The following is a 9,975-nucleotide window of genomic DNA, read 5'->3' on the forward strand; positions in this document are numbered from 1 at the left end:
CAGGCTTGATCTCTGGCCCCGGTCGGGGTGCATGCAGGAAGCAACCAATCAATGTGTCTCTCACATCGCTGCTTCTCTCTCTCTATCTCTCCCTCTCTTTTTTCCACTTTATCTAAATATCAATGGAAAACTATCCTCGGGTAAGGATAAAATTTTTTTCTTCTTCAAATTGCCTTATCTTTGAAAATATTATAATAGTCTTAAGCCAGATTAGATTTACGTGGGAAATCTTGGAAACCACCCAATCCATTTTAAGCTCCTCTTCCTTGAAAAAAAAAAAAAATCCACAAAAAAACTACTCTTCAATAATTCAAGTCTGGGAAAATTTTTTTCTGATATTACAAAAAAATGTATATACTTATGATAAGTAAAAGCATAACTTCAAAAATCTTTTTTAGAAGCTTTACCTTTATAAAAACATCAATTCCTATATTCATTTAATGGCTAGTTTCTAAATACTTCCCCTTAGACTAGATCTGATTAAAATATACTATCTAGTTATTTTAATTCAGTATATTCAAATTATTGAAAATTAAAAACAAATTTATTTTATTTATTTATTTTTTATTATTAGTTAAGGTATTTCAAATGTGTCCTCATCCCCCCCATTAACCCCCAACCTCCCCCAACAAATTTATTTTTAATCACTCATCCCACTATCCACTCTAATTATACATTTGCAATATATGTGCACAGAATGTCTGAAAAATCAACCACAGGGAAGAAAACACGAGGCATATTTTACTTTTCAAATGCTCTCATTCTTAGGTGATTCTCAGTCACGTCTGTGCCTCTTTCCACATGAACTATTTCAACGCTCAGGAAGTAAAACCTCGAAAACAAAGCCTTCGTTGTTGCCCTAGACCTGCTTTTCTCCCCTGTGTCTTCTCCCAGGGCGCTGGCACATTCTGAAGAGAGCAATTCAAGGAACAGCCACACCTGCCCAGCTATTAATATTCACTGTATCCCAGCCTCTCCCAAGGGTTCACTGAATGAAAATACCTGGATTGTAACAAACTGTGTTTTTTTTTAAATCTTTTCAAATCCACAGTGATAAGACCTGTAAAACTCAGGGATTATTGTTTACAGCATCACAGTGATTCAAAGACACCTGAAGCTCTCACCTGATAGTTTGCACTTACCGGGCATGTGGAAGGTGCTATCTTCTGGGGTTTTCCGGGAGCACAGAATGCTGGCGTTTGCCTCTCTAACGGAATCATTTGTGATTTCTACATTCCTTCCATCATGAGATGCGTCTCCCCCTCAGTGTACTATTTCCTGAAATGAGGATGCAGGGAAAATCTATGTTAAAATGTAACATAGTAACTAGTGTTTCTTCCCCCAACCAGAAAATCTATAACTTACTGTATATTTAACTATGTAAGATTATGATAATAAAATCAATAGAACACAACTTGCAAGACTAGATCTGTTTGGAGAATGGCATAAAAACTATAAAGATATTAATTTAATGAGTTATAAAAAATTTCATATAATGAATGTTGCACAGTTATTAGGGGTTATATTTATGAAAATGTTTAATGACAAATAGAATTGGTGGTATCATTAAAACATCAATGGGAAAAATAAAGAGAACAAAACATGTGTACCATTTAAGCTCAGACTAGACCAGCCGTGGGCAAACTACGGCCCGCGGGCCAGATCCGGTCCGTTTGAAATGAATAAAACTAAAAAAAAAAAAAAAAGACCGTACCCTTTTATGTAATGATGTTTACTTTGAATTTATATTAGTTCACACAAACACTCCATCCATGCTTTTGTTCTGGCCCTCCGGTCCAGTTTAAGAACCCATTGTGGCCCTTGAGTCAAAAAGTTTGCCCACCCCTGGACTAGACCCTACTGTATCCTGACTAAACACAGGATTTAACGATCCTGAGTTCAAGTCCTTCCTCTGCCCTTTGTTTCCCGTGTGACATTGGAAAAGTTAATGAACATTCTGAGCCTCAGTTACCGCATCAAAAATGCTGAAAATTACAAAATTTATAGGGTTATGAAAATGAAATGAATGCGAAGCCCTTAGAACAATCCCAGCATGGCCTGCACGCCCACTGGAAGTAATTATGAGTTTATAGGAAAATACAATAATTCAGGACAGAAATCAAAAGTTAATTCATAAGAAACATTTTGACTGCTTCATTAAGAATTTTGGTATTTCCTAATTTTCTAGAGTGAGTACGTTCAATTTCAATCATCAGGGGAATAACGCAACAATGAAAACAATGCGTGTTAATACCGTGCTTACAGGCCAATCGCAGATAATAAGGAGGCTATACCTGCTATCGGTTCCTGAGGCAAGCTCGCCGTGGGAGGTCAGCTATGGGCCCTGCAGCTGCTCCCAGGCCAATCTTATGTCCGTCCTATTAGGAGTGTCTGTGAGAAATGCAGTGGGTGCCACCCAACACACTTGGGCACCCGAGAACATCAAGATGGAGAGGCAACGCTTTCAGAATCTTCTACACAGAGCTCTGAGAAAGCACAAAATAATAAACACAAAAAAGTGACGGTTCCATACTTTCTGCATTGAGAGAGGACATTCTTGAATTTTACAAGTACGGAGGACTGCACAAGCCTAGCGTTTCCTAACATGTGCATACCAATCAGGGAGGTGGGAATAAATCTATTTTTCATGCTGGTAGTTAATATTTCCCTTTAAGGTCCTATAAAAACAAGTCATTCTTAATTCAAAGATAAAAGGGAAAGTTACAATAAAAATTGTTAGAAAGGTATAATGAATCATTATAATGCTAAACTCCATGCTACGGCGGTTAGGGAATGCAAAATGTACCGTTTTTAACAATACGTAGCTGTAGACATGTATTGTGGTATATGTTAAACATATATATATACGTGTGTGTGTATACATATATATGCAAACGTATATATATTAAAGCTATACTTTTATATACTTAAAACTACTTTCATAGGCACATAGGTTTCTTGAGATTAGGACTATCTTCATATTTCTATTTTCTTAGTGCCAAACAGTGGTTTATGCATATGTAGCAGATATGAATTTGCAACCTCATATTCAGGTAATAAAAATAGCACACTTTACTTATTTATCTTAACCATTTGCCGGCCATAAGCATCTATAGACCAACTTCAAAATAATTTTTCATGAGAATTGTCAACTGAAAATATTCAAGAACACCTGAATTGTAATATATTTATTTTTTATAATATTCATTGCAAAATGATTTTTTAAATTAAATTCATAATATCGTGGTGTGTGGGGATGGTTTCCATTTTGGACACGTGGCAGTTAACTGGTTAATTAACTTAAAATTGACTCCAAGCCCTCATCCCAAAATGCCATCAGGAAATCCAACCGCAATTGGGACTGGGAAGTCCTCTCTTCTGCTCCAGGGTCAAACCCCGCCTCAAAGCGTGGGAGTCCTGCATGATGTGGGGCACGGGAGAGCGCGGGGGAGCCGGTCATCTGGCAACACTGGCAGCTGCTCAGAGGCGGAAGCTCGGGCTCTCACGGTCATTCTGCCTCTGTGTGGTCACGGGGCCTGTGAAGTTCGCCCAGCGTGGGAACCTCACTGCCAGGAGGCCACTTTCCCCCTGAGCCCCTTATCTTCCTGTTACAATCCTCAGGCTAGAAGGAGATGGCCCTGGGCTTCCCATATCCTTTATGTGATTTTACCCCTACCTGGGGTATAAAATAAAATGTTATGTTTTAATCAGGGAGAGATAAAAAGAACATAGATAATTTTTTCCACTCTCAATAAATCCTGACTTTCCATTGCATGGATGAGACCTTGAGACTTCCTCATGGAAGGACGAAGGCTAACTATTAACTCTTTCCTTTTCTGTTGCTAGAACATGCCTCTCACCCCAACACCCACAGCTCACGGGGGTCAGACAGGGGTTAACCTGAGGACACCAAGGAAGTAACGTCACAGAAAGCAAAGACACAGCAGAACACTCATGTCCAAAAGCCCATCGTTCACTCTCTCTCTCCTGCAGCCTCTGCCAGGACCCGTTCAAGAACCTGCAGGGCTGGGGCAAAATGAAAATGTGGGTCGATTTTTCAAAAAGTAATAAATGTTTCAAAAGGTGACCACAGAGCATTAAACCAGGCCCAAGGCCTTTCTAAGCCCGAGGCCCTCTGTGCCTTCACAGCTCACCGCCCCCGCAGCTACCTAGCCAGGTCTCCATCACCTTGCCTGGTATTCAACAACCTCCAAAATACTGTTTTGCTTTACATCTGCTCCCTTTGGAACCATCCTATACACACCCGAAAATGTTCCTAAGCAGACATATGGTTCTATCACATCCCTGTTTAAACTCTTCAATAAATCCCCAACAGGACTTATTATGCAAACTACACACAGGAACTTCAAGGCACACCCCTGGCTGGCTTCTGACTGACTGGCGATCTCCATCTCTTTCCACTTCCTGCTCCGCATGCCGTGCCCATCCTCAGTGTCAAATCCAATGTTGTGTAGGTATCACAGATTTAATCTTCAAACAACCAGAGGAAGTAGGAAAGTCAACCCTGGACCATGCCATCCGTGGAGCCTTCCTTTCATGCTGCTTGTTGCTGTCCTTTTGGGAGAGACACAGTCAGCACACAGGTTAATTTGTCAGCTCAGGAGAGTTTGAGAACCAGAAAAATGTAATGATGTTTCAAATATGCTTGAGCTGTGTAGGCACTATCAATGCCAGTATATCTAATCCCTCCACAGTACATCTTCTCCAATATTTCGAGATTGCATTGTTCATGTTTGTTTTCATTATTTTATTTGTTTGGTCATCCTTTGAGCAAAATTTTGTTGTATACTTGCATGTGTCAGGCACTTTGCTAGGCGCTCAGGCCAGAAAAATGAACAAGAAGAAAAAACAAAAAGATAGAACCCCTTTTTACAAGGAGGTGATAGCTTAAAGGAGAGGAGGAAGATAATTCAGTTAACAAAGCTATTACAATAAAATACACCGGGGCTACCATTTACTGAGTCCCTACAATGAGTCAAGTACAGCAAGGGGTATTTCACGTATGTTATTGCTTATCCTCAGAGAAGGTGGGCATTGCTATTCATATTTGACAAATGGGAAAAACGGGGCTCTGAGAATATAAATAACATGCCACAGAAGGATATACGCTAGTACGTAAATCCCAGTTCATTTGATTCCAAAGCTCTGTTCCTTCCACTATGTTGTGATGCTGTGTCTCATATACAGGGAGCATGGCACTCTAAACCTGGTCTGTAGCGAGAGAAGTGAGCATCCAGCCCTGTTCCAGGTTATCTAAGAAGCTAGGGAGAAGGAGATACGAAGTGATGGGCCTGGTGGGCAGGAGTGAAGAGAACACACTGCCAGACTCCAAAGAGCCTCCTTTTCCAGGAACCACAAGTCGTGTGGAAGGAACGGCCCGTGTATGGACACGTGGAGCCAAAGAGCTCGGCAAAGAGCCTTGGATCATCAGGGCTTTGCAGGCCACATAAAGAGCTTGGCCTTCCTTCCGTTGGTGAGGAGGGGGCCATTAGGAGGATGTAAGTGGGAAACGACACACCAGGTGAATTTCACAAAGACATCTGCTACCAATTTGGAGAGAACAGATGAAAGGAGGAAGAGACCACAGGCAGAAGGTCATTCAACAGGCCACTGTAGTCCAAGCAAAAAAAAAAAAAAAAAATGAAGTTAGCCTGGACAAAGTCAGTGGGAAGGAGAATAAAAAGAAGCAGCCCATTTTAAGAGTTTATAGCAAGAAGAGAGATTTGGTGTCCAATTAAATCAGGGTTTTGTGATGTAAGAACAAGGAATCTAAGTAGACTCCTAAGGGTTTCTAACTTAAACATCTGAGAGAATGGTGTTTTAACCTAATTGCTCCTCAGATTTACAACCCCAAGCGAGTGGGCTTCTGTTAGAATCTTCCATTTAAGAAATCATAACGGCCTTATCATTTTCTTTTCTTCACAAGTGAAGCAAACCTTCATTCATCCTGTTTTCTGAATCACATTGTTTTGCTGTTTCTTTTTTAATGGAAGACCTGCTTGAGTTCCATAATAACCTATAGTCATGTCTTCTTTTCTTCTTTTTTTCCAATCATACAGCACTCAACACCCAATTATCTTTATGTCGTCATTTCCTTCTTTTCATCTCGATTTTTCTCTAAGAAACCAGGGGCTATTCCAGGATCCAATGCTCCTCGCGGAAGGTCCTCACATTGTTATGTGTCTCTATCGCGCCCACAGCCTTTCCACAATCATTTTCCGTTTGACCTTGAGGCAGCTGGAGGAAAATGAAACTCCTTATTCCAAAACGAAGACAGTGAGACTTTCAGAGAGTTTGTGCCATACCTGATCAAGCTGGGATGGCACCCAGGGCTCAGGTTTTCTGAAACCATGTCCAGTGGTCTCTGGGCTCCTCTCTCTCCCAGCCAGATTTGAATTTTATTGACCAGTAACAAAGTCATGGAAGGAATTTCTTTAAAAAAATAAATAAATAAGGGACCAGCCCTAGCTGGTTTGGTTCAGTGCACAGAGCCTCAGCCCTTGGACCAAAGGGTCCCGGGTTCGATTCTCAGTCAAGGGCACGTACCTCAGTTGCAAGTTGGATCTCTGTCCCTGGTCGGGGAACATGCAGGAGACAACCAATCATCTCTCTCACATCGATGTTTCTCTTTCTGTGTGTCTCCCCCCCTTCCACTCACTCTCTCTAAGAAACAATGGAAAAATATTTTCGGATGAGGATTAGCAAAACAAACGAACAAAGATAAGGGACCAACAACTTTCGGGATCTGGGGAAGGTAAAGCTCAAGTCAGTTTCTGTTACATAAGGATTCATCTGGTCACTGGACTCTCCTTCCCACCCTCCGGAGACGCTGTGTGTGATTGGATTCAGGCAGTTTGCACGAGGATGCTCACTGCCCCTCTGCTCACTACGCACAACTGGCTACATCGGTTGGAAAAACCAACCCACGGAATAGACTCTGAAATTGGTACTGAAGCTTTGGCAGGGGACTGACTGAAAAGCGAAAACACAAAGCACAGCTTGTTTTGTTTTGTTAGTTTTGTGTGTTTTTTTTAACAGTAATTTCTAGTGGCGGAGACAGATGTTTCTTGAAGTGGCAAGAGATTTGCAAAGCAGAATGTTACAGCACTTACTGTAATTGCTTTATTAATATTGTATGTGTTTATGGCTTCTACCTTTTGGCTTGTGGCACCTCGTACTTCAAATGACATTGGGTTTCTTGATGACTGGCAGCTAATCTTTACTTCAGAGACCCTGGGAGCCACATCCCCAGCCTTGCTCTGCAGGGTGAAATCTTTCACGTGAAGCCACATGTTTGTTTGCTTCAGTTACACTGAGCAGCCCTCAAGGGGCACCGGAACACCATCAGAAATGGCAGTCCTAAACGTGCAGAAAAACTCTTCCTTTGCGGAGAAATGAATACCCAGCTACATGCCCATCTGTGCAACAGAACGGACCTATCACATCCTTCGCCAAGCCTCAGGACCGAATGTCAGCTGCAGCATCACGACAAGGATCTAAGACAGTGGTTCTCAACCTTCCTAATGCCACGACCCTTTAATACAGTTCCTCATGTTGTGGTGACCCCCACCCATAAAAGTTTTCGTTGCTACTTCATAACTGTAATTTTGCTACTGTTATGAATCGTCATGTAAATATCTGACATGCAGGATGTATTTTCATTGTTACAAATTGAACATAATTAAAGCATAGTGATTAATCACAAAACAATATATAATTATATATGTGTTTTCCCATGGTCTTAGGCGACCCCCGTGAAAGGGTCGTTCCACCCTCAAAGGGGTCGCGACCCACAGGTTGAGAACCGCTGATAAGAGATTGTGATTCAGGCTCTTGCAAAGACTGGATCTGTTAGGAGGAATCAAGTTTGCAACTGGCATGTCCTAACAACCTCCTTTGCGTGCTTGGCTTACTTTGCTTTGAAAAGTAGAGACCATATTTTTATTCTCTTCCAATGTGTTACTAAAAAGAGGGAAGAAGAAACGAATAAGGAAGTGAACCAACAAACAGACATTAAGTTTGGAGTTGATACGTTCTGAGGTTTGCTAACTGCTCATCCGAGGGGCTCCTAGCTGTTCCTGTATATTATCTCCCAGACTCTTGAACTCCAGCTGGGCGCTCACTGGGCTTTCCTGGGGGGAGGCTGGAAAGGGGCCTCTTTCCGGGAGATCTGGTCCGAGTTTCATGGTTGACATCATTATTGCAATTTGCTTCAGAACTGCCCCGAACCACAGCCTGGGGGTGAAGGGCAGGCCCCCCTCAGCCAAAGGCCATACGAGGTGAGTGAAACAGTAGCAAAGCCACGGGGAGATCCTGATCATAGAGTCATTTCCGAGAAGCGCTGGGACTTCCTTCTGAAACCAGCCAGCAGTGGAGGGCTGAGCTGGCATCATGGATTCAGAGTTTTGCACTATGGTGTGACAGTTAAATCCCTTTGGGCAAACATGACTGAAGGCCTCTATACATCACTCTGGAAAAAGAAGCCTCTTTCTTTAATTCATGTCCTAAGAGAAAGCCTAGTCCATATTTAACGTTAATTGACCGTATCACATTTTCTTTCCTGCCAAGAAATCTCCGTCCAGCCATGCATAATTCAGTGTGGTGGACAAGACCTCCATCCGTCTCCGAGGAGATGCTGCTGAGAGGGGCCGGGCAGCTGCTGGAGAGTCGCTTCCCAATGATATTGGATTAAGGCATTTTTAAATCAAGCAATTTAGATTGTTCATATATAGACAGATTAGTTGATGAAAAAAGGACAAACAAGAAATGTCATAAAAACATGTAGATTAAAAAATATATTTTTTTTTTATTGATTTCAGAGAGGAAGGGAGAGGGAGAGATAGAAACATCAATGATGAGAGAGAATCATTGATCGGCTGCCTCCTGCACGCCCCACACTGGGGATCAAGCCTGCAACCTGGGCATGTGCCCTGACCAGGAATCAAACCATGGTTCATAGGCCAACCCTCAACCACTGAGCCACACTGCGTAAAAACATGTAGATTTCTTTTTTTTTTTTTTTTTTTTTTAAATATATTTTATTGATTTTTTTACAGAGAGGAAGGGAGAGAGAGAGTTAGAAACATCGATGAGAGAGAAACATCGATCAGCTGCCTCCTGCACATTTCCCACTGGGGATGTGCCCACAACCCAGGTACATGCCCTTGACCGGAATCGAACCTGGGACCTTTCAGTCCGCAGGCCGACGCTCCATCCACTGAGCCAAACCAGTCTCGGCTAGATTTCTTTAATACACCATGCACAAGAAGCATAAATAAGTGCAGCTTGGAGCTAAGCACAGACACCTTTCTGTACTTCAGAGTCTTGATCTGGGTCAATGGCCCTTCTTTAATAGTGTGTGTGAAATGGCTTTTAGAACAAAGAAAGAAAAAAAAATAAGACTGCATATAATATATATATTTCAAGATGCCCCATTATTGCTGCCTTTAGTTTGCAAATATTAAGAAACTGAGTCAACATTTGTTTTTTGTTCTCATGGTCACAAAGTATCTATATATATAAAAACCTAAGCGACCAAAGGACCGAAGGACTGGTCGACTGGTCACTATGATTCGCACTGACCACCAGGGGGCAGACACTCAATGTAGGAGCTGCCCCCTGCTGGTTAGTGAACTCCCATAACCAACCTCCCACAATCCCTCCCCCTGGCCAGCTGGCCCTGATCAGCCCCAATCGGGACTAGGCAAGACAGCCCCAATGAGCTCCAATCACCGGCCAGGCCGTGCATGAATTCGTGCACCAGACCTTTAGTGACATGATAAAGAACTACTGGATCCCATATATTCAACCATGACAACCCTACAGTCACCTTGTTTTTATCCTTCCATAATCAACACTCCCTTCCCCAAATCTAACCGAATTCCTCTCCTTAAAAATAGACAAATGCTACTCTGCTAATACAAATAATAAACAATGGGGGATAAATCTCTATAG

Source organism: Myotis myotis, unplaced genomic scaffold, assembly GCF_014108235.1.
Source record: "Myotis myotis isolate mMyoMyo1 unplaced genomic scaffold, mMyoMyo1.p scaffold_m19_p_12, whole genome shotgun sequence".
In the NCBI taxonomy this organism is placed as follows: domain Eukaryota; kingdom Metazoa; phylum Chordata; class Mammalia; order Chiroptera; family Vespertilionidae; genus Myotis; species Myotis myotis.